At 47.6% G+C, this 24,981-nt stretch overlaps 1 protein-coding gene and 1 pseudogene across 4 annotated transcripts in view; one reads left to right on the forward strand and one right to left on the reverse strand.

Moving 5' to 3' along the window:
* ZDHHC14 (zDHHC palmitoyltransferase 14) overlaps positions 1 to 24,981 on the forward strand; it is a 288,842-nt gene that overhangs the window by 61,339 nt on the left and 202,522 nt on the right. The window lies entirely within an intron of this gene.
* LOC311595080 (tubulin alpha-1C chain-like) lies at positions 20,396 to 22,164 on the reverse strand (annotated as a pseudogene). Its single transcript, XR_014783611.1, has 2 exons — positions 20,648 to 22,164; positions 20,396 to 20,409 (listed from the first exon to the last, which is right to left on the reverse strand). The product of XR_014783611.1 is annotated as a tubulin alpha-1C chain-like (transcript).

Consider the following 24,981-nt stretch of genomic DNA (forward strand, 5'->3'; position numbering starts at 1 on the left):
TGACTTGTTGCTAGATACTGAGCCAGCTCTTCTCATTTCCTTCCACTTCATTGGCCATCCACAAGCGGGAGGGGAGGAGTCACTGTGAGGTCATACCCAAGTAGTGTTCTTCCTTGGAGAGGTGGTCCTAGTCAGAAAGCCACTCAGGCATTAGCAGCCTTGGCTCTTACCCTCCGCACCAGGCTAGCTGCCCTGCTCCATCTCCCATTCTTAGCTCCACTCTTCTCTTGTTCCAGCGTTTAGTTTCCTGCCATTGGGAACTTGCATACCTACTGTGCGGGAAACTACATTCATGCAAACCTGTTTATACCTGGTATCCAAGGTCTTTCTATTACACTAAGAATTTATTAAGTGTGGTAGGTGAGCATGTCTTCAGTTCTTTACATCTGTTGATTTTGGAGGTGGTTGAACATAATCACCACAGGACCAGGTTTACCTGTCTTTGTGGCTTGTGACTGCACTGAGGTCTTTACGGTAATAGCCTGGGATGGGCTCATGTTCTGCAGAGTCACATTTCCCTACAAGTTGGATGACTCCCCATCTACTGAATCCCAGTGATTTAATCTTTTGAGTGGACCTCAGATTCATATAATCAAAGCAGTTTGTCGTCTTGAATGGTCCTATTTTAGGGTCTTTCAATGCCATGAATATCCCATACAGCTTGATGGTAGATAAGAGCATATTTTGAACATATAAGTCAAAGTCCACTTGAATCCAGCAGCTATATATGGTCTATTTATCTTTCTAGGCAGGGAGAAGAATTCTTTCCTCTGATTACCTCACACTTATGAGCTTCATTTGAATGTCCCTGTTTCTCCTTAAAATTGTACCCCATGAAAATTAAGCTTCGGAATAGCACTGTCACATACATACAAATGTTGCTTGCCGCCCTGTTTTATGAGATGTACTGTATTAGTGTTTGTGTTCTTAGACTGTCAGCTGTAAGTGAATCTTTCAAAAGGTATGCTGCTATCTTTTTAAGATAAATAACTACTGAATATTTAAGAAGCCCATTTCTCCATCCTAAAATTATTAGTCAGGATTAATATGTTTTTAAAAATGTGTGTGTGTGTGTGTGTGTGTGTGTGTGTGTGTGTGTTTCTGTGTAGGTCTGAAGACAAGTTGCAGGAGTTGGTTTTCTCCTTCCACCATGTTGAACATGGGGATCATACTCAGGTACCAGCCTTGGAGGCAAACACATCCATCTGCTGGGCCATCTTACTGGCCTATGGGATTTATACTGTTTCTTACTGAGTTCAAAAAGTTTAAAAGCAGAGTCTGGGAGGCATAGATAATATTGTAAAGAAAGACCCCAGCATGGGGGCGGGGCATAGTATTACATGTTAAAGGTAAGCTTCACTGGGCTAGGAAACTGTTAACATTCGGGTTGTTATTTTGAACTTGAAGTAGCAGCCTTGCATAGTGCCCACTAGGCAAGCTCTCCTGCCTGCTTAGACTGTAATGAGGGGACCTATGAAGGCACTGTCATGTCCTTGCATGTGATGCTGAGATTCCTGCATATCCTTATATGAACCATCAATTTGGGGTTTGTATGGGTACTCAGAGCTGGCCCTTGGTGTCTTCAGTTCAAGCTCTCTGGCTTTCTTGAATCAGGCCCTGAGTCAAGCATGGAGAGTCAGGTGGGAAAAGCTACTACCATCCCCTCAGTATGATTTTCCTTTCACCTCCGTGAGAAATGACCATAGATTTGGTGGCTGGAAATAACACAGATCTGCGGCCAGAGCTGCTACCAGTCTCGGCGGATACCACGGTGTCCTCTGGGCTGCAGTTTTCTCTGGCAGCACTAGGGACAATTTTCCTTACCATTTTCGGCTTCTCAAGCTTGTTGCCCCCTTCATCTTCAGAATCGGCATAGTGTGTACCCCTCTGTGTCTTTGTTCTATAATCACATGCCCTTGCCTCCAGCAGGGGAGGCCCTCCTTTTTAAAGGCACAAATGAGGTTACCCTGTCCCCCATCACTCAGGACACACAGGTTCTAAGAGTAGGATATGAGGGTTCTCAGGTGCTCATATCTTGACTTTCTACACAGCAGTGCAATTGTCCCTCTGTTGAACTGGACTTGAATTTCTGAGTGTCTTACACAACCTCTGGCCGTCTGACGTCGTCATCCTAGCATGTGGCTTGCTCTGGGGCAGGGCAGACCTTGGCAGTGTTAACTGTTCTGTTGCAGTCAGTTTCCCGAGAAGGACTCAGCAGAGAGCTGGCAGAGGCCAGCGTTCCCAGCAGCTGGTGGCATAGATGCTTCCTTCCCCAAAGCAGAGCCAGGAAAGTGGGAGTGAAGTTTCCATCTGGCTGTCTCCTGTAGAATGAGAGGTGGATGTCACAGACGGTCAGTCTCCAGTGGGGTGTCATAGGCTTTGGGGAGACAGGCCAAGCTGCATAGGAAAGAAAACCATGCATCCAGTGGCCCCAGACATTCCCAATTGGGTACAGAGCAACAAAGCAATGGTTTGATCTGGTTAGGGTTTTGCAGCACATCAGTATGTCAATTTGAAGCAGGACCACCAGGTTCCAGACAGGTTCAGTAAGAATCCCTGTACCCAGGCAGTTGGGAAGGACCTGAGAATCCCAGGCCAGGCCACAGTTCTAGAAGGTGAGGAATAAAGCCTCAAATGCTGAGACCATGGTGGGAATGTTGCTACCAGCACCTTGCATGGTGTCAGGTGAGAGCAGTCAACTGGAGAAGAGGTCCCTAGGGTAGGTAGAGTTATCAACGCCCTGTCTCCTCAGGTCTAACCAAAGGCTTGCTGAGCCACCTTTTATTTGTGGAGAGAAGAGCCAAGGCTGAGAGGTGACAGAATCTGACCTATGACTCAACTTCCTGCTGAGTGCATGATAGACCTGTTTTTCTGCTGAGGACGATTCTTAAATATTTCGTTGTTTTCCTCCTCTTCTCACCTAAGACAGAACAATGGGAGTTGATTGGCCATGTTGGAGAAAGTCAAGGAAGATGCTTCATTAAGAAGGGTAGCAAAGGGAAATATTGCTTGTTTGTTTTAGAGCAGATACTGACATGTTCACCTGCTTTCAAGTGTTTGACTGGAGAAGGGATTCTGTAGTTAGAATTCCTCTAGGAGCCGATTGCTCTCTGTAAATACACTGAGCAGCACCATGGCAGAGGGAAAGATCTGGTTGCATATAGACAATAAACGTGGAGTAGATATTGGGGGAACGGCCTGCTTGGTGTCTGTAGTAAGGAGGTTAGTTTAGTCTCCTTACATTTTTTTTTTTTTGTGGTGCCCAAGATGATGAAGACAGTTGTGAAGCCAAGGGACCTCCTTTCTGCACCTCACCCAAAGTGACTGTTCTTAGTGTATGTACCAGACCTTTCCTGATTGACAGCTCTTAGTCCGACAGATGATGTCATCCCCCTGAGTAGGAGCCTCACTTCCATTTCTTTGGGGCTGCATGTTGTCTTGTTCTTTATTTCTAATATTTTTTTCACTTCTTTCTGCATGAATCTTTGATTCCCGCCCCCATTACCACCACCACCCGCTTACTTTCATTAGATTCTTTGATATCATGAGTAATGAGTCAAGAAGTAGTTCCTGGGTGCCATTACGTGCTCAACACAAGGATGTATGTGGTGGAGGTAGTTCACGTGTCGACCCTGTCGGTGCTAGATAAAGGAGTGGGTACTATCTGGGTTGAAGGGAGCACCTCCCGTGTGGAGAAGTGCCGTGTCACATACAGCTGGCCGTGTGAGCCCTTCCTTCAGGCAGGCTTTGAGCCCTCATTAATTTGTGCCTTCCATCTCTTAAGAGTTTCTTTTCAAGGTACAAAAGCACTTGTGGTCGTCTTACCTCAGACTCCAGGAAGCTAATGGGGCCATGAAGAAGAGAGATCTGGAGGGCGTTCTCATGGCTTTCCACAAGTAGAGTAGGGTTCCTTGCCAGCCAGGGCTGACCCACAGGACGGCTCTTCTGCATCTCATGGGGAGAGCTCCCCTCCCCCGTGTATGCTGTGGGCCTTTCTCCACAGACAGGCTGCAGGAAGGCCATGGGTCTCATACCACATGCCTGTCTGTTGTAGTAAGGGCCAGGGTGGGCCCACAACACCTGCCAGTCAAATGGTTTCGATGGGGGAGAGAGCTAATGGTATTTAGGGTTGAGAAAATTGCCTGGCACCATTTGGTTTGGGTTGTCACCATCATGGCCGGATTAAAAGCCCTTCAAAGCCATAAACACTGAAACATGCAAGGGGTCAACTCCTTATCCACCACCATGTGTAGTTTAATGCTAAAGTTAGCTGTAAAGCACAGACTTTAAGTTTTCTTATTGCAAAGCCCTGAATGCGTTTCTGAATGCTGAGATCTCTGTATTCTTCAGGTCTCTTTAGTTACCATTGAGGTCCATCCTGGGGCAACTCGGTAGATATTGTCCTCAGCTCTGTTGAGATGGACCACGCTCAGCTCGGCTCTGCAGACTTCTTCTGTGACCCTCCTTGCAGTGGCACTTTCCGTGTGTGGGAAGAGTGGGGTGGCGGTGAATGTCGCCCTCAGCCACAGAGGCACTTCTGTTACTGTGTTCCGCTCCCCAGAAAGTGGCAGAGAGGAGGATGACTGGTCCTTGGCACCCTTTAACTGCCTTTGAATTCTTAGAAGATGATTCACTGAGACTCGTCCCAAATACACACAGAAGCATGAAAGTCCCCCAGAACCACAACGTCCTGACTCTGACTTCATGCCAGTGGCCTTTAGTCTCTTTCCTCTGTTACTTTATTCTAGCATGTTCCACTCAGGTAACGCTCTTTGTCCTGATATTTTGATTTCACAGCCTCCTTCCCACTGTGTCTGAAGCCAGGTTTCCCCACATTGTCTTTATCTCTATTGAGGCCTCTGCCCAGCGCTCCTACCTGCCTCCAGCCATGAGTCTATGGCACACAAGTCAGCTCCTTGCTGGTCACAGTCAAGCATGGCTAAAGAAACACCTTGACTCTTCTAGTCACAGCCTGGCCGTGACTCTCACCTGCTTTCAGTGCCTCTGGCTCTTAGCACAAGTGCCAGGCTGCTGTGTGCACTCTGGCCTATGAGCTCACTAAGCCCACACTACCTCATTCATGGGGCTGCTCTCATGTGGGTCCAGTCTCTGTGTGTGCGATTCACAGTAGGCCCTGAATCCATGTTTATTGAACCACATTAAAACTGAGAGTGCCTTAAGACGAGGCACCAACCAACCGAAAGCACCCTTTAAACCCGGGCATGTCCACTTCAAGGCTTCCATGCAGGTGGTCTTGCAGGGACGCCATTCATTATTAATGTGTCAGACGTCAAAGGCCCTACATTAACAGCACCGAGAGAACTGTCACCAGTCACCCGGCATTCCACAGTGAGCTCAAAGATAAACAGAAACATTTGTGCGTTGTTTAATGGGCTTCTCAAGGCTTTTGGCGAGCAGAATTTGTACAAATAGTTGTTTTCTGAGATGACAGGTTTTTATGTCTTGTTCAGTGTTGACTGTAGTCTCTCTTGGTAAATGGTTTCCCAGAATTGTTCTAGCTATGCACAGCGGATCTTTTCTTTCACAATAGAGCATATAAAGATAGTGCTGGCCAAAATAAAAAAAGGGAGTTTAGTTTTCCAAGTGAGACAGAGATCTAAGGGGTTAGATGAGTGAACAAGGCGACACAGCTGCCTCCCAGGAAAGGCAGGTGAGATGTGCACCTGGCAGCTACTGGCCAGAATTTGCTCACCGTGTTATCCCTTTTCAAAGTGTGGGAGAGAAGGAACGGACATTGAACGTTCTGTGCTGACAACGCAGCTTCCGGTCAGCCTGAGCTTCTTCTGACACTTTCCTGCACTAAGCTCATGTTTCTTGAGCAAAGTGGTGGGCAGGCCATGGCTTGAGCCCCTATTCAAGACATGGATGATCCCAGGCTGGATCTGTATATACAGTTGCTTTCTGAATCATACTTGTTTCATGGTACAGTAAAACAATAGCCTCCCCTCAAAAAAACAAACAAACAAACAAACAAACAAACAAAAAAAACCAAAAAACCAAAAAAAAAACCTATGCTGACTTCTCACCTGAGTTTTGTTGTTGTTGTTGTTCGGCTCTTAGAAGTCACAGATTTTCTCCAGCTCTCTTTAAAGCTTCAAACAATGAAAAAGAAAGGTAAATAAAATCCTCAAGAATCACTCTCGGGTTGGGGGAAGGGGTTTTAAACAAAATTTGTCTTATCCCAAAATATCATTAATCATTTTTACTCTGTGTGTTTGTGTGTGTGTGTGTGTGTGTGTGTGTGTGTGTGTGTGTGTGTGTGTGTGTGTGTGTGTGTGTGATGAGAAGGGGGAAAGGAGAGAAGGAGGAAGGGAGGGAGAAGGGGAGAGGGAGAGAGGGAGAGGGAGGGGAAGAGAGAGAATGTATGCAGAGGTGCAGCTGGTCCTCTCCTCCCACCATGAGGATCTCAGGGATCAGACTCAGCCTGGCAGCAAGCGCCCTTACCCCCGAGCCATCCCACTGCTCCCCAGCCTATCATTTTGTACAGGTTGTAAGGAAAGTGCCAGTCTACTGGGTTATGGACCAGAACATACATCTGTGGCCGTGTAGTTGGCTTGGAATGAAATACTGTGCTCTCACCCCTTTGCCCTCATCAGCCTCCATGCCCCCCGGCTCCTAGGACCTGGTGCTACTGTTCCCTCCACTGTTGTCTTCCCCAAGGAGAAAAAGCATTTGGGGCCGACCAGACCCCAATTCTCTTGGCCCGAGAATTCTGCCATCAGTTGATCAGTGGTCATGCTGTTTCTGTAGGGAAACATGATCCGGATTTCAAGCAGCCAGCCTGTAGATGTAGGGGCTGCCTGCTCAGGACATAGCCGTCCTTGTCTGTAGAGCTGAGAAACTAAACAGAGTTCATTAGCTTGGCTCGGGTTAGCAGTCTGATCTCATTAGCTAAGGTGACACTTTAACATGTGCACCCTCTGCCAGCATGTTGACAGAGTGAGAGGTGGGCAGGAAAGATGGAGGCCTCAGGCCACATAGCCCTTCCCTCTGGGAGGCTGGTCTCCTCAGCCTGGGCATCTTACCGCATGCAACTAGATAGGTGCCAGACACAGGCAGCACCCGCACAAGCAGGCCTTCTTGGTGTGGCCTGCTACAGGTGCCAGACACCAGCTAACGGCTATTATCCTATTCCATCATCATGCAGCCCCATGGTGGGTACTCTCTGTGACTGCCAGACACTGGCTCAAGGCTGCTGTCTTACTCTGTCTTCATACAATCCAATACTCTGTGCTGTTATTGTTGGTTTTATTTCACAGATGAGAAAGTAGGTTAAGTCATATATCCCAGGACTTTATGATGTACATAAAGACTTATCCCAAGGGGCAAAGTGACTATTCTCTAAAATTAAAAACATCAAATTAAAACCAGTGTAAGCCTTCCTAGACTGATTTGTAGAGCCGTCATTAAGGATTGTTTGCTTTTAGGCTGGTGAGATTGCTCAGTGAGTGGCGAAGGGATCTTGCCATCAAAACTGATAACCTGAGTTCACTCTCTGAGACTCACTGAGCAGAAGAAGAAAACTGACTCCCTAAAGCTTATGCATACACACACTCATGCACACACACACACACACACTTACACATAAAATAAAGGTTTCTTTGTTTTGCTAAAACTCCTCAATTCTGACTGAGGCTCAAAGGATGTTTGTGGCTAACTTTACTGACATTCTCCCACCATGACCCATGACATGAAAGTACCCATTTTAGAGGAGGCAGAACAGTGTTGATGGTTTCCTACTGGTGATCCAGGGGAAATGTGACCTGGGGCACGTGGCACTGTACATAGCGCAGAGACTCTAAGTGAATGTCCTTTTTAAAAAAATCTAAGCCGGGCGTGGTGGCGCACGCCTTTAATCCCAGCACTCAGGAGGCAGAGGCAGGCAGATCGCTGTGAGTTCGAGGCCAGCCAGGTCTACAAAGCAAGTCCAAGACAGCCAAGGCTACACAGAGAAATCCTGTCTCTACAACCAACCAACCAACCAAACAAACAAAAACAAAGCAAAACAAAACAAAAAACAAAACCCTAGAATATTTTAGATTTATGGAAAAATTATGAAAAGTGTTACATAATGTTTTAAGTTTGATAGTTCATGTTTAAGCTCTTTCTCATACATTCTTTAGGCATCAGTAGGTTTTCTTGTTAAAAGTTTATGGATGGGCCCACATGCGGAACTTCAAGCAGCCAATGGCTGCTGAGGGAGACATTCAGTCTTGTCCTGGGATGTGCCTCCTGCTAGTTTGGCCAGCCCCAGGGAGGCAGCACTAAACATGCATGCATAAGAGCCACTCTAAATAGGCTCAGTAAATGGTGTGTGTGTGTGTGTGTGTGTGTGTGTGTGTGTGTAATAAATAATTATAGATGAAGATATAATGAACTTAAGAGGGAGAGTGACGGATGTAGAAGGATTTGGAAGGGGAGCAGAGGTCTGGAAATGATGTAAATATCTTTTGGAATTCTCCAATCATTTTTTAAAAATTAAGTAAATAATTTATGAGTGTAGGAGAGGTGGCTGGGACTTCAGCTCAGCCATTAAAGTGCCTGTTGCAGCTGGGCGTGGTGGTGAACACCTTTAATCCCAGCACTCGGGAGGCAGAGGCAGGTGGATTGATATGAGTTTGAGGGTCTACTAAGCAAGTCCAAGACAGGTAAGGCTACACAGAGAAACCCTGTCTTGAAAACTAAAATGTCTGTTGTATGAATGTGAGGACCTGAGTTTGAATCCCCCAGAACACATATGAAAAGTCATGTGGATGTAGTAGCATGTGCCTGTAACTTAATCACTGGGCGAAGGGGGATGAGCAGGCACAGGAAGGTCTCTGGAGTTCATTGGCCAGTCAAGCCAGGAGAACCATCGAGTTCCTGGTGAAGATGATCAAGTAAGACACCCTTGTGTTGTCACCCTTGACAGTTACCTCTGGCCTTCACATATGTTCTCACACAGGGCACATATGTCACACACACACACACACACACACACACACACACACACACACACACACTGTTCATGAGTGGAGGAGGGGACTTAGTTGGTAAAGTGTTTATGTAGAAAGCCAGGCCTCTTTCCACACATCTGTAATCTAGCACTGGGGAAGCAGAGACAGGCAAGGTACCCGGAGTGTGATGAGCAGCCAGACGAGGTGAACCAGCAAACTCTGGATTCAATAAGAGGCCTTGTCTTAAAACATAAGGTGGAGAGCAATTGTGGAAGACCCTTGACATTGACATCTGGCTTCCACTTGTGTGTGCACATACATGCGCACACAACATTCCCCCTGCAACACAAAGTTTGAGAGAATTCCTTTTTAGGAAGAAAGATACGTACGTGAATTAGAAGCAGGGGCGATAAGAGCACACGTGGGCCAGCCTAGGCGAAGGTTTCAGAAATGACAGAATTCAGACACGGTAGGAAAAAGCATGTGCTGGAAGACTGTGCTTTTGAAAATGGCCATGGGTGCTTTGGCCGTATGCGCTTTCAGAAGGGCAGAGCCAGGTGCAGGTATGTCCATGCCTGATGGGGTGGGCCCCTCTTGCCAGTGCGTCCCTGTGTGTCCTGCTTACCTGGTTGGTTAGGATTGGAATGCAAGCTTAGAAGTAAGTAGACTAGGTTGGGTGGGTTGCCTGGAGGGGAGGGGGAGAGGGAACCCACCCTTCTGAGAAAGCAACCAAGGAAGCAGCTGCTTTCAAAGAGAGGCTTCTCAGGCTCTAGTGCACACTGATGTGTTGCTAAGAAATATGAAACTGTTTGCCCTCCAGAAGTGGCATGAGCTACATGGAGAAGCAGGCACAAGAGGGTACAGGCTATGTTACTAATGGACAATCTTGATGGCTTCGCTCCGGAGCAGGAGGAGATAGCAGGCTAGGTCTCCATTGTATACACTGGCTTCAGTGAGAAGTGGGGTTTACCATAAATGGTAAAGAACCCCAAATTACAGTGGCTTACTCATAACAGAGACTTACATTTAGTTTGCAATCGTTTAGTTTACATTAATAAAGACCACAGGACCTTAAGAGACCCAGACTTGCCCTCTTATCCCTTCCTACTCCCCAGGATGGGATCCTGTTCTCATATTGTTAGATAGCAGCCAGGGCTCTGGCTATTGCATCAAGTTCTGGGTACCAGGATGGGAAAGGAGGAGGGGCAGAGGAACCCCTATGATGCTCTGTTGGGGCATCCCACTTGCTGGGTCGTACTTACAGTCCCCAGTAAGCTGCAAGGCCAGGTGAGTTTTTGCTCTGGGTTTCTCTTGGCCTCACAAAACCCACTGGTGCTGAAGACCAGGAAAACACATACTGAGGACTAGTTACCATGGCACCAGAGGGCCGTGGGTGTGTTGAAAGCAAATGTAGAGAATAGGCTGGACATCGGACACCAGGCGGGGCAGGATGTTGGTGGTCCCCCGTGGCACTTCTGTGACAGCGTATTAGGTGTTCTTGTGGGTCCTGCTTTCCTGACATCAGTGGCCTGTTCTGTTAGCTGTCCAGCTACAGAAGCAATGAAGGCACTGTCAGCTTGCTGTGCTGGCAAATGCAGGGCCCACCACTTGCTTAAATTTGGAACTCAATAGACACCCCTAAGCCCCCACCATAAACCAAGCACTTGAGTAGAATTCTGGACAAAGCCCCACACCACACTGAGCACCTGCCTTCACTGGCTGACAGGCTGGGGAAGGGTACAATGTCTGGACCAAAGAATAACCAATCTTGTTCCCTTTTTTCCTCTTCTTCACCGCATCCCTGTCGTGTCCCAGCCCTCGGGGAAAAATCAAATCAGGGTTCACCTGAAAGAGGGAGTGGGGATTGAAAGTAGGATACAGAGGCGCGAGAAATAACGAATCAAGTCAGGAAATTTCTGATCAAGATTCACTTTAATGCCCCACTAGTAAGAATGTATATAGAGAGCAAGGTCAATAGGATCTATTCTAATCTCACTCACCCTAGCCCCCAGGCAAGAATACAATAGCCTGAATCACTGTAGAACTTCCTAGTTCTCTGAGTAGTTCCCTGTAAGAACTTCCTAGATCCTCTGGGTGGTTCCAAGTTGGGACTTCCCTACTTCTTTCAAAGGTAAATATCCCAAGGATAGCCTAGAACACAAGACCTCGTGGTGAGGCAAAGGTCATCAACTTGGAAGTCACAGCATGCAGCCTAAGCACAGGATTTCTGACATGGCGGAATTTGGCATGGCTCCCCACACATCCCACAGAAGTGGTCTTGTGTGGCCTCCCCTTGCTCTGAGGTCACGTGAGGAACTATTTTCTCATCTTCCCTGCTTCTCAGGCAGAGGCCTTCGAGCACCCATTAACAGCAGGGAGAGGCTGACAGTGGCTGTGACCTGGCCTGGCTGTAGCCGGTGGCATGGATCCTCTCGCTCTGTCCCAGGCCTAGCGAGCTGCAGTCAACATAGACACTGCTTTTTATTATGTCTCCACCTTCCACCACAGGTGAGAAAAGCAAATGGCAAGCCATGCTTCGGCTGTGTTGGACACAGCAGGGACACACCCAGAAAAACTGGCCAGATTCATCGCCATGTTTTTCATTTGAAAAGATAATTCTGTTGGAAAGATGCGGTGATATAATGCGTGCAGGCCTCCAGATAGAAGTATTTGGGGCAGGGCGGGGGGTGTGTGTGTGGAGGACACAAATCCAGGTAGCAGGCACTGCAAAGGCCTGGCTGTGGTGTGGAAACCAGTGCAGTTTTGTGCGGAAGTTGAGCCTGAGGAATCCCGGTTCCTCGGAAGCCCCCGTGGGACGTGACAGATGAAGAGAAGTGCCTCAGCTAACATTTCTTGCCTTCCACAAGATCTTCGGTTCCATCTTTAACACCACAGTCCTCCCTTGGATAGCGGAAATGAGATCAGTGACAGAGAATAAAGGGCAGCGTGGCGGGACAGTGATAGAATTCAGGAAACGTTATTTATTAGAAGCCTTTGAAAGCTTTCTGAGCAGGAGAAGCCTGCCTCTGAAGGTTGCGTACTGTAACATGTCATTTATATAATATTCTCAGAATAACATTGTAGAGATAGAGAACCGCCACGCGGCTTCCGGGGGGCTAGGTGAGGGGGGGTGGGAATTGCGGTGGGTGGGATGGTCTTCCGTCTTGAAGAATCTCTACATGTGATAAGAGAGCCATACATTCACACACGAGAAGAGCGAGGCTAAGTGAGTGCATTCTGGGTAGTGGAGCACCTAGAGAGGGCTCTGGTCTCCTTCCTTGAGCTTCGCCAACCAGCTTCCTTTGATTAAGAAACATGTCACTACTAAGGGAAGTTAGGCGACAGATAACTTCCTTAGCAAATAACGTCTGAAGAGAAAATATGTGGAGAAAAAGAAGAGAAAAATAGAGAAAAGGGCGAGGGCTGTGAAATCTTTTTGAAGTTTCCCGTGAGTCTGTTAACTATTCCAGTTAAAAAGAACTTCTGGTGTGTGCCACCAATTCAGACCACACAGCCACTGGCAGCTGAAGGGGTGGGCAGGACGCGCCGGACTTGGGTCTGAGAATACTTTGATCCATGGCTGGGCGTTCAGTGCACCACCCTGTAGAAGTCGCCGTCTTCAGGATGCAGGTAGGAGTGACAATGCTACTTGTTAAGGGCTGATGGGGAGATGCTGAAATGCACCCAACAGATGCATGTGTTAAACATTTGGTCCCCAGGAGATGGTGGTGTTTTGGATGGTTGTATATAGCCTTTTGGATGTGAGGCCCACCTGGAAGACATGCCTTGGAGGGTTCTAGGACGGCCCCGGCATTTGAGCATATGGCTGCCTTCTCCACACAGAGTTCCAGTTCTGTTCTCTGTTTCCTGTCCTTTCTCTGCTTCCTGCTGTCTGCTTCCTGCTCTTTCTCTGCTTCCTGGTTTCCTGCTTCCTGCTCTCTGCTTCCTGTGGAGTTTGTTCGCTGTTGAGAATTGTTACAGAGGCAAAAGGAGCTTCTTTGCCACTGCTGAGGTGGACAGAGGTGAATTGGGGGGCACTCTGGCTGTTCAGGGGGCACAGAAGTGTAACGATTGCTTCTAGAGGAGTTCCATGTGTCTGGAAGAGCACCGGGATGGAGAGGGTGCTCTTTTAAAAAAATACATTTTTATTATAATTTGTTTACATTACATCTTGATTGTAGTCCCTTCACTCCTATCTTCCTGTTCCCACCCACCTCCCTTTTTGGCCTTATTCTCCTCCCCTTGACCTCTGACCCACCATCTGACCACAGCCTATTGGGTCTCATCTGGATAGCCTGCTTCCCTTTCCTCTGTGTTCCCACAGGGCCTCTCCACCAAGGAGCAGTGATTAAATCACAGGCACCAGCATTTGTGTCAGAGGCAGTCCCCCACTTTCCCCTCCCCTTCTCCATGTGGAGAATGAGCTGTCCATCAGCTACATCTGAACAAGGGGTCTAGCTTCTTTGCTCACAATGTCCTTGGTTGGTGCATCAGTTTGTGCAGGCCCCACCCCCTTGGGTCCAGGTCTGCCACAAGGTGAGCAGATGGTCCATATAGACTTCAGAGTTTGTGGGTTTGTGCATTGCGGAGCCCTTCTGGGAAGTAAGGACCAGCCAATAACCTGTTAGGCAAAGACTTCATCTTTACAACCGCAAGCACCTAGGAGACAGAACTGTGAAACACAGGTCAGCTCATGGGAGTCATCAGAGGTGTCCCTGTGAGGGAGAACTCAGGGTCATCATGTCTTCGTTCCCTGTTTGGTGACCTATGGGCAGACCCCACTTCTCTGGTTCTGTTTCTCAGTGCTCAGTAGTGTGGTGTCACCGTTTGCTGTAGGCAAGGGCTGATTCATAGTCTTGAAATTACCTGAGCTAGCAGATGATGCTCTTTCTGACTGATGCTCTATCCCTTTTAGGTATTTCTTTTAAGTCAGAAGACATCCAAGCCATCTCTCACATTCAGAAACTTCGTGGGAAGGATGTGTGGGCGCAGAAGAGCTTTCTACACTGCATTTTCTAAAATGTCTTTTTCCATCTAAAGTGTGTCTCCATGGAGCCTCAAAACTCTCTTCGACCCACAAATTATCTTTTCCTTTCGCTAGAAAATTTGTGCCTGTGCTTGGAGTTACATCAGCAGTGGGTTTGTGAGTGACGAATTTCCTGTCTATTAATTGTGACTTGTGTTCTTTCTTCCCCAGAAAAGCAAAGACACGGTGGCTCCGTGGGTTGGTAGCACAAAAGTCACCCGAATGCTTCTTTCTGTACTGACTTACTTTTCATAGAAGTTAATGCATCACTCAGGTCACAGCATTGGGTTGCATAGCGACTCCATGCCGGGTAGTTGGGGATTTGCTTGCTCAATGATGGTTGACGGTCCGTGCAGGAAGTTTTATGCAGATGTGCATGACGCTAAACAAAGAGCATAAAAGAGCAGTGAGAGATTCTAGCTATTCAAGTTTCCTTCCAAAATGATCTATGAATGTGTTTACTCATTAATCCTACATGTGCACATCTGTAATTTCTGTACCAGGCATTAGTAATGAACCGGTAACAAAACCAGACAAGATCCTTGAATTCATACCAAGTCGACTTGGGACAATTAGTCTGGATTCTCAGAGAAGCAAGTGCTAAGGGATTAAACCTTTCCAGATTTTTGTTTTTAGAAGTATCCTGATAAAAGAGAAGACTGTGGTAGCTGGCAACGTCAGGAGAGCCTTTAGGCCAGTGGTTCTTAACCTTTGGGACTTGACCCCTTTAGTAAACATCTAGCTCCAAAACTGTTTACATTACAACTCATAACAGTAGCAAAGTTACAGTTATGAGGTAGCAATGAAAATAAATTTCGCGGTTGGGGGTCATCACAATACGAAGGTCTGTATTAAAGGATAGCAGCATGAGGAAGGTTGATAACCACCACTCCAGACCATCTTGGTGTTGCCCTGGTGACGGTGAGAGGAGGGCTGGGTAGAAGCAACCTATTTCATTCACTGGGCTACTCTTGGGAGGTATGGCCTCTCATAAACACCCAGGAAGAGACTGCCCAGCCGGAAGGTAGAGCCACGTCCACTGTGCCTTTTTTTTTTTTTTTTTTTGGTTTTTCAAGACAGGGTCTCTTTATATTAGCCTTGGCTGTCCTGGACTTGCTTTGTAGACCAGGCTGGCCTCAGACTCACAGCGATCCACCTGCCTTTGCCTCCCAAGTGCTGGGATTAAAGGCATGAGCTACCACAGCTGGATCATGGTGCTTTCTAGAATAGGAGGTCCAGAACAGACGGCCTCAAGCTGCCTCAGTGCGGGTAGGCAAAGGTACTGACTCCCAAATCCCATGGAAGATTTTATGGGCTCTGCAGAAGCAAGTGGCACCATGTTAGATGTAGCATATATAGCCTAGCTGCCGCCAGCCCCGCCCCAACCCTCAGGAAAGGCACCTCATTCTGGAGAGCTGATGTCTGAAGACTGACTGAGGAGGAGCCAACTGGGAGGAGTCAGAGTGTAGGATGTGCTTTCTGGGAAGATTCCTCATATCCCAGTTTAGGAACAGGAAGAGAAGGCCATGCTATTCTGTTGGGCAAGCTGCTGGAGAGAGCACAGAAAACTAAGACACGCTCATGAGATGGCAATTCTTAAGTGTAGGGAGCTGCTGGGAGGGGCAAGAGTGGATGGGGAACCAATAGGAGGGCTGTGAGGATCTTGAGATGTGGCGAAGAGAAGATGGAGCGGGTAGATATACAGGAGAGCTGGAGGGTGCTGTACTTAGACTGGACCTGAGGGATGGGATTGGAGGAAAAGGCCTGATTTGCAGCATGGGATGGATGGGTGGTGGAGAGAAGTGGGAGGGATAGACAGAGAAAAGAGACAAAATAGGAGAACCTTCTGGGTTTGTGGTTCGTGTGTCTTGCCCTGGGAGAGTCTGTGTATTACAGTGACTACGCCTGAAAAAACCATTAATCTGAGAAAGTGGCTATGGAATGCACAGAGGATCACTAGAGGGTGATGAAGAAGACGAGAGTGACAGGAGGAGGAAGACGAGAGGGAGGAAGAAGATGAAGAGGGGACACGGGAGCGGAAAGAAGAAAAGCAGGAAGGGGAGGAAGAAGAGGAGGAAAGAGGAAGCACAGGAGGGCAGAGAAGAATGTGAGGAGGAAGAAGAAAGAGAGGAAGCACAGGAGGACAGAGAAGAGTGCGAGAAGGAAGAGGAAGAAGCAAGGAGGGGAAAAAGAAGGAGAGGAGGGGGAGGAAGAGGAAAAGAATTTGACTGAGGTGGGCACAAGTAAAGAGTCTTTGAAGAGGGAGGTGGTGGTCGGTGCAAAAAACACAGCCATATTTAGTGGCGTACTAGTCACTGGTGACCTTAACAAGAGTTGTTCGGGGACATGATGGATGGGGACAACAGATTGGAGTGGGCTGGGGCATGGTGGGAAATAGGAAGTGACCAACACTACAAGTTTGGCCATGAAGGGGAGAAGGCGTAGGGTGAGAAAGGGAGGAGGTAGTGAGGTCAGTAGTAAGTGGCTAGAAGAGGGTCTGAGCTGGGAGGGATTTTGTTGTTGTGGTTTTGCCTTTTTTTTTTTTTTTCTGGTTGTTTCTGGTAGTATTGTATTGCTATTTTCTCTTGGGTAGGCATGACTGTTGTGATTCCTGCATGTGACCCCCACGTCCCCCTTGAGAATGGGACTATTAACAGGAGGGCCTATTAGCTCACGAGGTCCTCACGGGGCACTTTTCCCCCTGCAGGTTATAGAAGAGGTAATTGGGAGCAGGAGTATTCGGTGATGCAACATTCAGTGACTTGCCCATGCTGCGGGTGGGACTTCTCAGTGGCATTGCTGGCCACAGTTGTCCAGGGACTTCCTGGTGGTGCGGCTGCCTTTGATTCTCCCATGCTTCTATTCCTTGACATGCCAAGGTAGACTTGGGTGTAATGATTTATTTGATATGTTGGTCTTCTTTCTATCTGGGATGAATAGCATCTGTGTGTGTTTGTGTGCTCTTGCATGTGTGTGTGTGTGTGTGTGTGTGTGTGTTTGTGGTGTGTAGCTTGCCAAGTAGGCTAGGCTGGCCATCCCCAAAGCCCCAGGGATCCTCTTCTCTCTGCCTTCCTAGCTGTGGGGTGACAGCACGTACCAACACATCTCACCTTTTAAGACATGGCTTCAGGGGACTGAACTCAGGTCTCATGTTTTGCAGTAAGCACCTTACAGCCCGAGCTTACCTCCTCAGCCCCTCAGGCCTCCCTTACCCCCTCTCCAGGAAGAGTCTTGTGACTAGGAGGGACTAAAATAAACTTACAGAGATCAATGGATTCTAAAATGGAGTCCGGTGACTGGACAGTGCAGGGTTCTCTGAGAAGACAGGAGCAGGCTGGGTCCAGAGTGTGAAGGAAGCCTTGGCCTTGTGGAGAGGACCCTTCTCCAAAGATCTTGAGGGTAGGGGATTTGGGAAATCTACCTTCTAAAGTTCAAGGCATACTGACAGTTAGGGGAACTGCTTTGCGACTCCCCTGACACTCCTCATGTGTCTTCTTTGACCCAGCACATGTACCTTGACTTTCAGCTGGGATGGGGATGAGATCCCACGTTGGTGTCAGTGCATCCTACCATGCATGGAACAATTATCCTGTGCTTTTGGGGGACTTCTTTAAGTAGATAATTTTCCCTGAAGGAGTTTGCCTTAGTGACACAGGGGGCAGCAATAAGCCTTGTAACTATACGGTTGGCATTTTGGATGGAAAATGCCAGAACAGAGAGCAGACATGCCAGGTTTTTTTACCCAGGGCTCTTCTACTCACTCACCACCTACTTTAAGGGGAGTGGAGCCTGAAGGTGAGAGTCACTGTTGGGTTTTACATGATATGGGATTCAGTGGAGCTAGAGAGATGGCCCAGAGGTTAAAAGTGCTTGCTGCTCTTCCAGAGGATCGAAGTTAGCTTTCCAACACCCACATTGGGCAGTTTACAATTGACTGTAACTCTAGGTCCAAAGGATCCAAGGGCTTCCTTTGGCTTTCTAGGACAAAAACATACATAAAAATAAAAATAATTCTTTAAATGAATCTAGGGATTCGGAGAACTGTTGAATGGTTAAAGCACTTGCTGTGAATGCATGAGGACTGGAGTTCAGATCCTTAGAACCTAAAGAAATATTGGCTGGGGGGTGGAGGCCCCCTTTAATCCCAATCTGAGAAGGTCGAGACCTGGAGCAGGGTGGCTAGTAAGATTAACTATATCAGTATGCTCTGGGATTGATTGAGAGATCCTGCCTCAACCAATAAGGTGAAAGAGTAATGGAGGCTGATTCTGACCATATTCACATATGCAGATATGCATATACATTTGTGTGTGTGTGCCCAAGTATGCACACATACACACATGGGGGAAGATGAGCCCGAGGCTTCAGATGTAAGTGAGTTCTCTCAGGCTTTGCACACAGAATGCTGCCTTCTTTCGGCAGGCAACTTCTGCTGGGAAATGAGCTGGGGTCTCCTCTCTAGCTGAGCTGAGGAGACTTCATAACAAAACATCACTTCTTCATGACAAAATATCACTTCTTTTAGTGCCCTTGCTCTGTCTATTGGGTCTCAAGAATTGAGGACCTAGCAAGTTAATGCCACGGAACTTGGGGTTCCACTTCTTCCTCTTCTTTACAAAGACAGAGAAGGCTCCAGGAATCATGTGGTTAGTTGGGATGTCAGGCTTTGTACATGGGATTTAGATTTTGTTTTGTTTCTCTGAGAAACAAATCCAAAGCAGTTTTAGCTGCCATGTAGTTGCAGTCTGATACATAGTAAGCTGGTTGAATGGGCACTGGGTTCTCATCCTAACTGTGGCATCACCTGGTGGTGTGTCTGTAGACAATTCCCTTTGCATTCTTGGAGGAAAATTTTTTTTCTCTATTTATTCACCTTACATCGTGGTCATAGTCCTATCCCTCCTCTCCTTCCAGTCTCACCCTCCCTCCTTCTTTTTCTCCCCTTCTCCCCCCTCCCCAATTCCTCAGAAAAGAGAGTCCTCCTTCCCACCCACCCCAGCTCATGAAGTCCCATCAGGACCTAGCATGTCTTCTTCCCCTGTGGCCTGGCAAGACAGTCCCACCAGGGGGAAGTGATCAAAAAGCTGTGAGTCTCAGTGTCTGAATTAAAGCTGTGATGGGTGGAGCCTTTCAGAGGAGAACTCTGCTAGGCTCCTGTCTGCAAGCATAGCAGAGTATCTGTGTTAGTGTCAGGGGTTGGTTCTCTCCCATGGGGTGGGTCTTGGGTTGGGCCAGGCATTGCTGGACATTCCCTCAATCTCTGCTCTGTCTTTATCCCTGCATGTCTTGTGGACAGGGTAAATTTTGGGTCAAAGTTTCTGTGGGTGGGTTGGTGTTCCCCTTCCTCTACTAGGAGCCTTGTCTAGTTAAGGGAAGTCCTGTTCAGTCTCTATGGCCCCCGCTACTAGGAGTCTCTGTTAGAGTCCCCCTTATATTCTCCCAGAGGCCTATTCTAACTTAGGTCTCCAGCTTGTCACAGAGATGCCTCTATCCACAGTTTCTCTTTTCTCTGCAGGCCTTCTGTCTTCCCACCCCCACTCTCCCTAGGTCTGATCTCTACCCTCATATCTCTCTGTATTCCCTCTCCCATCTTGTTCCCTCTCTTCAACAACTACCTCTGTTCATCCTAATGCTCTTTAAGCTTTTTTTCCGGCACCAGTGATCCAGGCTAGCTAGAAAAGTAGTCTGGCATCCCTAATTATGAAAAACACAGCACTTTTCTTCCCTTCCCACCTACAAGAGAAAAGCCAGAAGGAATGCTTGCATTGACTCATGTCACTGGGAAGAAAGGAACTTGAGGAGGTGGCTGATGGTTGACATTACCAGGGGCATAGTGTATAATGGAAACAGAACATCTGGAGAGGAGGGTCTGTGCCTAGGGCTTCCATGCATAGCCATCGCTGCTCTGGACTCACTTTGTCAGGCTGAGACATCTTAAGCACGCATGTTCCGGGTCATCCCATCAGGGCATTGATGAGCCAGTTTAGTCTCTATGATGTCAGAGAGCTCTTAGCATCCATATGACCCAGGTGACCAACAGCCTCAGGAAACTCCCCTGACTTCTCTCTGTCTGCAAGCATAGCAGAGTATCCTTAACAGTGTCAGGGGGTTGGTTTTCTGTTGGGCTAGACACTGCTGGACATTCTCTCAATCTCTGCTCTATCTTTATCCCTGTGTGTCTTGTAGGCAGGGTAGGATTGGGTAGATGCAATCTTAATCCCTCTAGCTCATGCTTATAACTGTTCCCCCCCCCCCCCCCCCCCCCGATGAATCCATTTACCACCTAAGTTCCCAATTCAATTCTGTTCATTCCTCCTGCCTGCCTGAATCCCACACTTTCTAGATATTAAGTATGATGGAGGTAAAAGCTTCTGCACACCTCTCATACTTTGTCTGGTTTTATAGTCACAACTCCAGCTTTATGGTCTTTCTGAGGATTCAAGGGCTTAATGAAGCAGATCTCATGCAAAGGATCATGGGAGGATGTTGGCAGAGAAACCGAGATGCTATTGGGACCTACTGAAGGATGGGTTAGCTCTTCTTACTCCTCTCTGGTTTTCAATCCACACTTAACCAGTAAGCCAATACATTCTTGCTTTACTTTCTTTGAAGTGATTTTTTTTCCCCACTTAAAATGGAACCAGCTTTATTGATAGTGTAGGACAAATACAAGACAACGGAAGTGTAAAATAGCAGCACACGGGCTAATATTCTTCCCCCTCATCATCTCCCTCAGCACTATCTGCCCCAACCTCCTCATAATCCTTCTCTAGGGCAGCCATGTCCTCAGGGCCTCAGAGAACTCTCCCTGCTCCATGCCCTCACCCACATACCAGTGCACAAAGGCACGCTTGGCATACATCAGATCAAACTTGTGATCTAGGCGAGCTCAGGCCTCAGCAATGGCTGTGGTGTTGCTCAGCATGCACACAGCTCTCTGGAACGTTGGCCAGGTCTCCACCAGGCACCACAGTGGGAGGCTGGTAATTAATGCCAACCTTGAAGCCAGTGGGGCACCAGTCCACAAACTGGATGGCACTCTTGGTCTTGATGGTGGCAGTGGCAGCATTGACATCTTTGGGAACCACATCACCTTAGTACAGCAGGCAGCAGCAAGCCATGTATTTACCATGGTGAGGGTCACATTTCACCATCTGGTTGGCTGGCTCAAAGCAGGCATTGGTGATCTCTGCTACTGTGAGCTGCTCATGATAGGCTTTCTTAGCAGAGATGACAGGAACATATGTAGCCAGAGGGAAGTGGATGTGAGGGTAGGGCACTAAGTTGGTCTGGAATTCTGTCAGGTCAACATTCAAGGCCCCATCAAATCTGAGGGAAGCAGTGATGGTTGACACAATCTGGCTAATAAGGTGGTTACAGTTAGTGTTGGTCAGGTGCTTGATGCTGAGGTTTCTACGACAGATGTCATAGATGGCCTCATTGTCTACCATGAAGGCACAATTGGAGTGTTCCAAGGTGGTGTGAGTGGTGAGGATGGTATTGTAGGGCACAACCACAGTGGTCTAAACCTGGCAGTGGGGTAGGGGGGATGAGGCACACTCCAACTTGGACTTCTTTCCATAATCAACAGAGAGCTGCTCCATCAGCAGGGAGGTGAAGCCAGAGCCAGTTCCCCCGCCAAAGGTATGGATACCCAAGAAGCCCTGAAGACCCATGCACTGGTCAGCCAGATTGCGAATTCTGTCCAAGACAAGGTTAATGATCTCCTTGCCCATGGTGTAGTGGCCATGGACATAGTTATTGGCAGCATCTTCCTTGCCTGTGATGAGCTGCTCAGGGTGGAAGAGCTGGTGGTAGGTACCAGTGTGAACCTCATCAATAACTGTGGGTTCCAGGTTGACGATCACTCCCTGGGCACATGCTTGCCAGAGCCTGTCTCACTGAAGAAGCTGTTGAAGGAGTCATCTCCCCCTCCAATGGTCTTGTCACTTGGCATCTGGCCATCAGGGTGGATGCCATGTTCCAGACAGTAGAGCTTCCAACAGGCATTGCCGATCTGGACACCGGCCTGGCCAACATGAATGGAGATGCACTCACATATATTTGGTCCTTGAAGTGGTCCATGAAAACTGAGGAAGGGAAGAGAGGGTGATGAGTAGCTCCCACTAACAGACAGACTACCAAGGAGTCCGGGGGAGGAGGCAGTTTGTCTCTTTAAAGTGACTAATAAATGTCTTGACAATATATCAATTTCATTATTACTAGCGTATCAGGTTTTGGGTTTTTTTTGTTTTTTTTTTAAGAGATAGGAGATTGGCCATTCTTGGAGGAATTGATGAGGTAGGATAGGGAGAATGCTGTTTAAAGAAACAGAGCCCTCCACAGTGCATATTCCATAAAACTTGGTAAGTGGATAATTTCAGGGCTTGTGTAGAACAGGTCAATGATTCTTCAAGTGAGAAAGTGTTTTAGACAAAAGCTTGTCAGAGATAAGATGGTACCCGCCACCCTAGCCCCAGGACCTAGAACAATGAACTAAAAGTAAGGCAAAAATAATTCAAAAGCAGAAAATAATTTTATAATCCCCCAATGCTAAGTAGCATATGTGTACCCACAGCTCTTCCCTAGCAGGCATGGACGCAGCCCTGACCCCCAGGAAGCTTGCAGTCAGTGAGATGCACAGCTATTGGTACAGATCTGAAACTGCAGGCTTGATGAAGCAGAACATTGTAGTTTTTATAAAAAGCGTATTTTGATATTTTTCAACCATTCCAATTTTCCACCCCCTCTTTTGCATCCCAAGAACTATTGTTTCAATATATTTGGACACACATCCTGATTAACTTACCTACCTCCTGAGCTTTAGTTGACACAGCCAGGAATGTTCCATTCAAGGAAGTTTCGTGCTGAGCTGTGTGCTGACATGATGTCTCCTTCTTGTGGGTCACTCAGTGTTGCCAAGGGTCAGGTTGCTGCCTTTACACTGAGCCTGAGTTAAGCCTCGAAAGCAGTCATGTTTGAAATACCAGGGAGCTCTCTGCTGCCTCTTCTCAGCCATGGAGAAAATTCTCCTAGAAAGCTCAAGGCGGCGTTTCAAAGCCTGCTGCTCCTTGTGACCGAAGACTGTACGTTAACAGTTGCGCCTGAGTGGGATGCTGTGATGGGGAAGAGGATGGATGGATGGATGGATGGCCCCTTCCTGAGGCTTCACCCAATTCTCCCACTAAGACTGGCGAGATGGAGCTCTTTTGGCCACCAAACCAATAAAAGAAACAGACTTGAGTGGTGCTGGAGAGACTTACTATGCGTGCACGAGGAGCAGAGTTTGGCTCCCCGACACCCATGTAAAGGGAACTGGGGGTGTCAAGTGTGTAGGAGCACACCTGCAATCTTGACACTTCAGAGGCCGAGACAGGAGAGTCACCACATAGGATGCCCTGGGCCTATGTAGTGAATACCAGGTCGCGTAGAACTACATCTTTCCTTGAGTTTTTTCCTGTTGCTGTTGGTTTATTTGCTTGGTTTTTTTGTTTCTTTGTTTTGTTTTGTTTTTTTTAGCTCAACGGTAATAAATCAGACCCCAGAAAGAGGTTTTTTAATTGCTAAGCCTATTTGAGTTCTGGCTTCCTCAAGTGTGGTCTGTGGGTTTGCAGGACAGCCACCCCCTGGAGTTTGCCAGGAAAGCCAAGGACTCACAGGGGCCACCAGGAGCCTCAAACTGAGCAAAACCACCAGCGGCTTTTCAGAGCCAAGACACCTCCTCCCCGCTTTGTGTGGTATGCCAAGTACACGTCACCTGTTGGGTGTCTGACCGTATCTTTCACCTACATTTCGACAGACACATGCTTTGCCTAACAGCTTGCTTGTGTGCCCAAAACAAACACACTTCTCTTTCTGATCAAACACCATGTGCATGCACTGAGCTGACTTCTGAAGATGTCTGAGGGGTGACTGCTGGTGATCAATTTAAACAAACTTTGTTCTGGTCGGAGGTGTCCAGCAAAATAAAAAAATGTTGAACAGGTGATGCTGATAGGACACTGAGTCCAGTGGAGCAGTGGGCATAAGAAGTTTGCCTGTGTGTATGGGACTTACTAGTTGATGGATGAGGAGCAAAGACAAGATGTTCCTGTCCTGCCAGTGAAAGTGAGCCTTCACTCAATGACATTGTGCTCAAAAACAATCACTGCCCTATTTTTTGTTCATTTGATTGTTTTATAGCATAGCTTTGAATGAAGATGGAAAAAAAAGTAAAGAACACAAAAGTAGCGAGGGACAGTGCCGCCGAGGGTCTGTGAGGGAGGTGGTCCTGGTCACACAGGCAGGCATTTAAGGACACTCAATTAGCAGAGGCATGATGCTGCAGCCATGCTCCAGCAAACACTAAGCAAGCCTTCCATTGCCACAGGCCCCAGAGATACTGCTGTCAGCAAGGAAGTTGCAGAAGGGTTATAGGACCATTGACCAATCACTGCATGGATGTGCCTGTAATCAGTGCTCCCCTGTTGGCATCTCTCCCTCACTCGCCACATCCAGTCTCTGGAAATACCTCTCAAGTTGTCCTGCCTCTGAATCGCCACCACCACCCAGATCCCAGGCCCCGAACCCTGACCAGTTTTTCTCCTCAGAATCGTGTCTGGACCTCCTGGCTCACCCCCACTCCACCCCTAATCTCTATTCGTTTTGTAACCACCCATGTGGCCAGAGGAAGCCTTCCCGTATTAGCTCTAAAATAGATTGCCCTGATTTTTAAAAGTCATTGTTATTTTTTTTTATTGAGATGACATTACACGTATAGATTGCCGTGGGAAGAGCCGACATCGTTGTGCTGTATCTCTTCTTAGATAAGAACACACTTCAAGTGTTCGCCTGTATCCTTAGTCTGACACAAGTTCTTCCCATAAGAAGCATGTACAGTCTATGCTGGCTAGGTGTCTTTGTTTTGTCAGCTTGACACAAACCTAGACTGACTCGACTGGAGACATAGCTCCAACAGATTGATCTGTGCATGTGTCTCTAGGGCGTTGCTGTTTGACT

This window comes from Acomys minous, assembly GCF_964271855.1.
Source record: "Acomys minous genome assembly, chromosome: 3".
Classification (NCBI taxonomy): Eukaryota; Metazoa; Chordata; class Mammalia; order Rodentia; family Muridae; genus Acomys; species Acomys minous.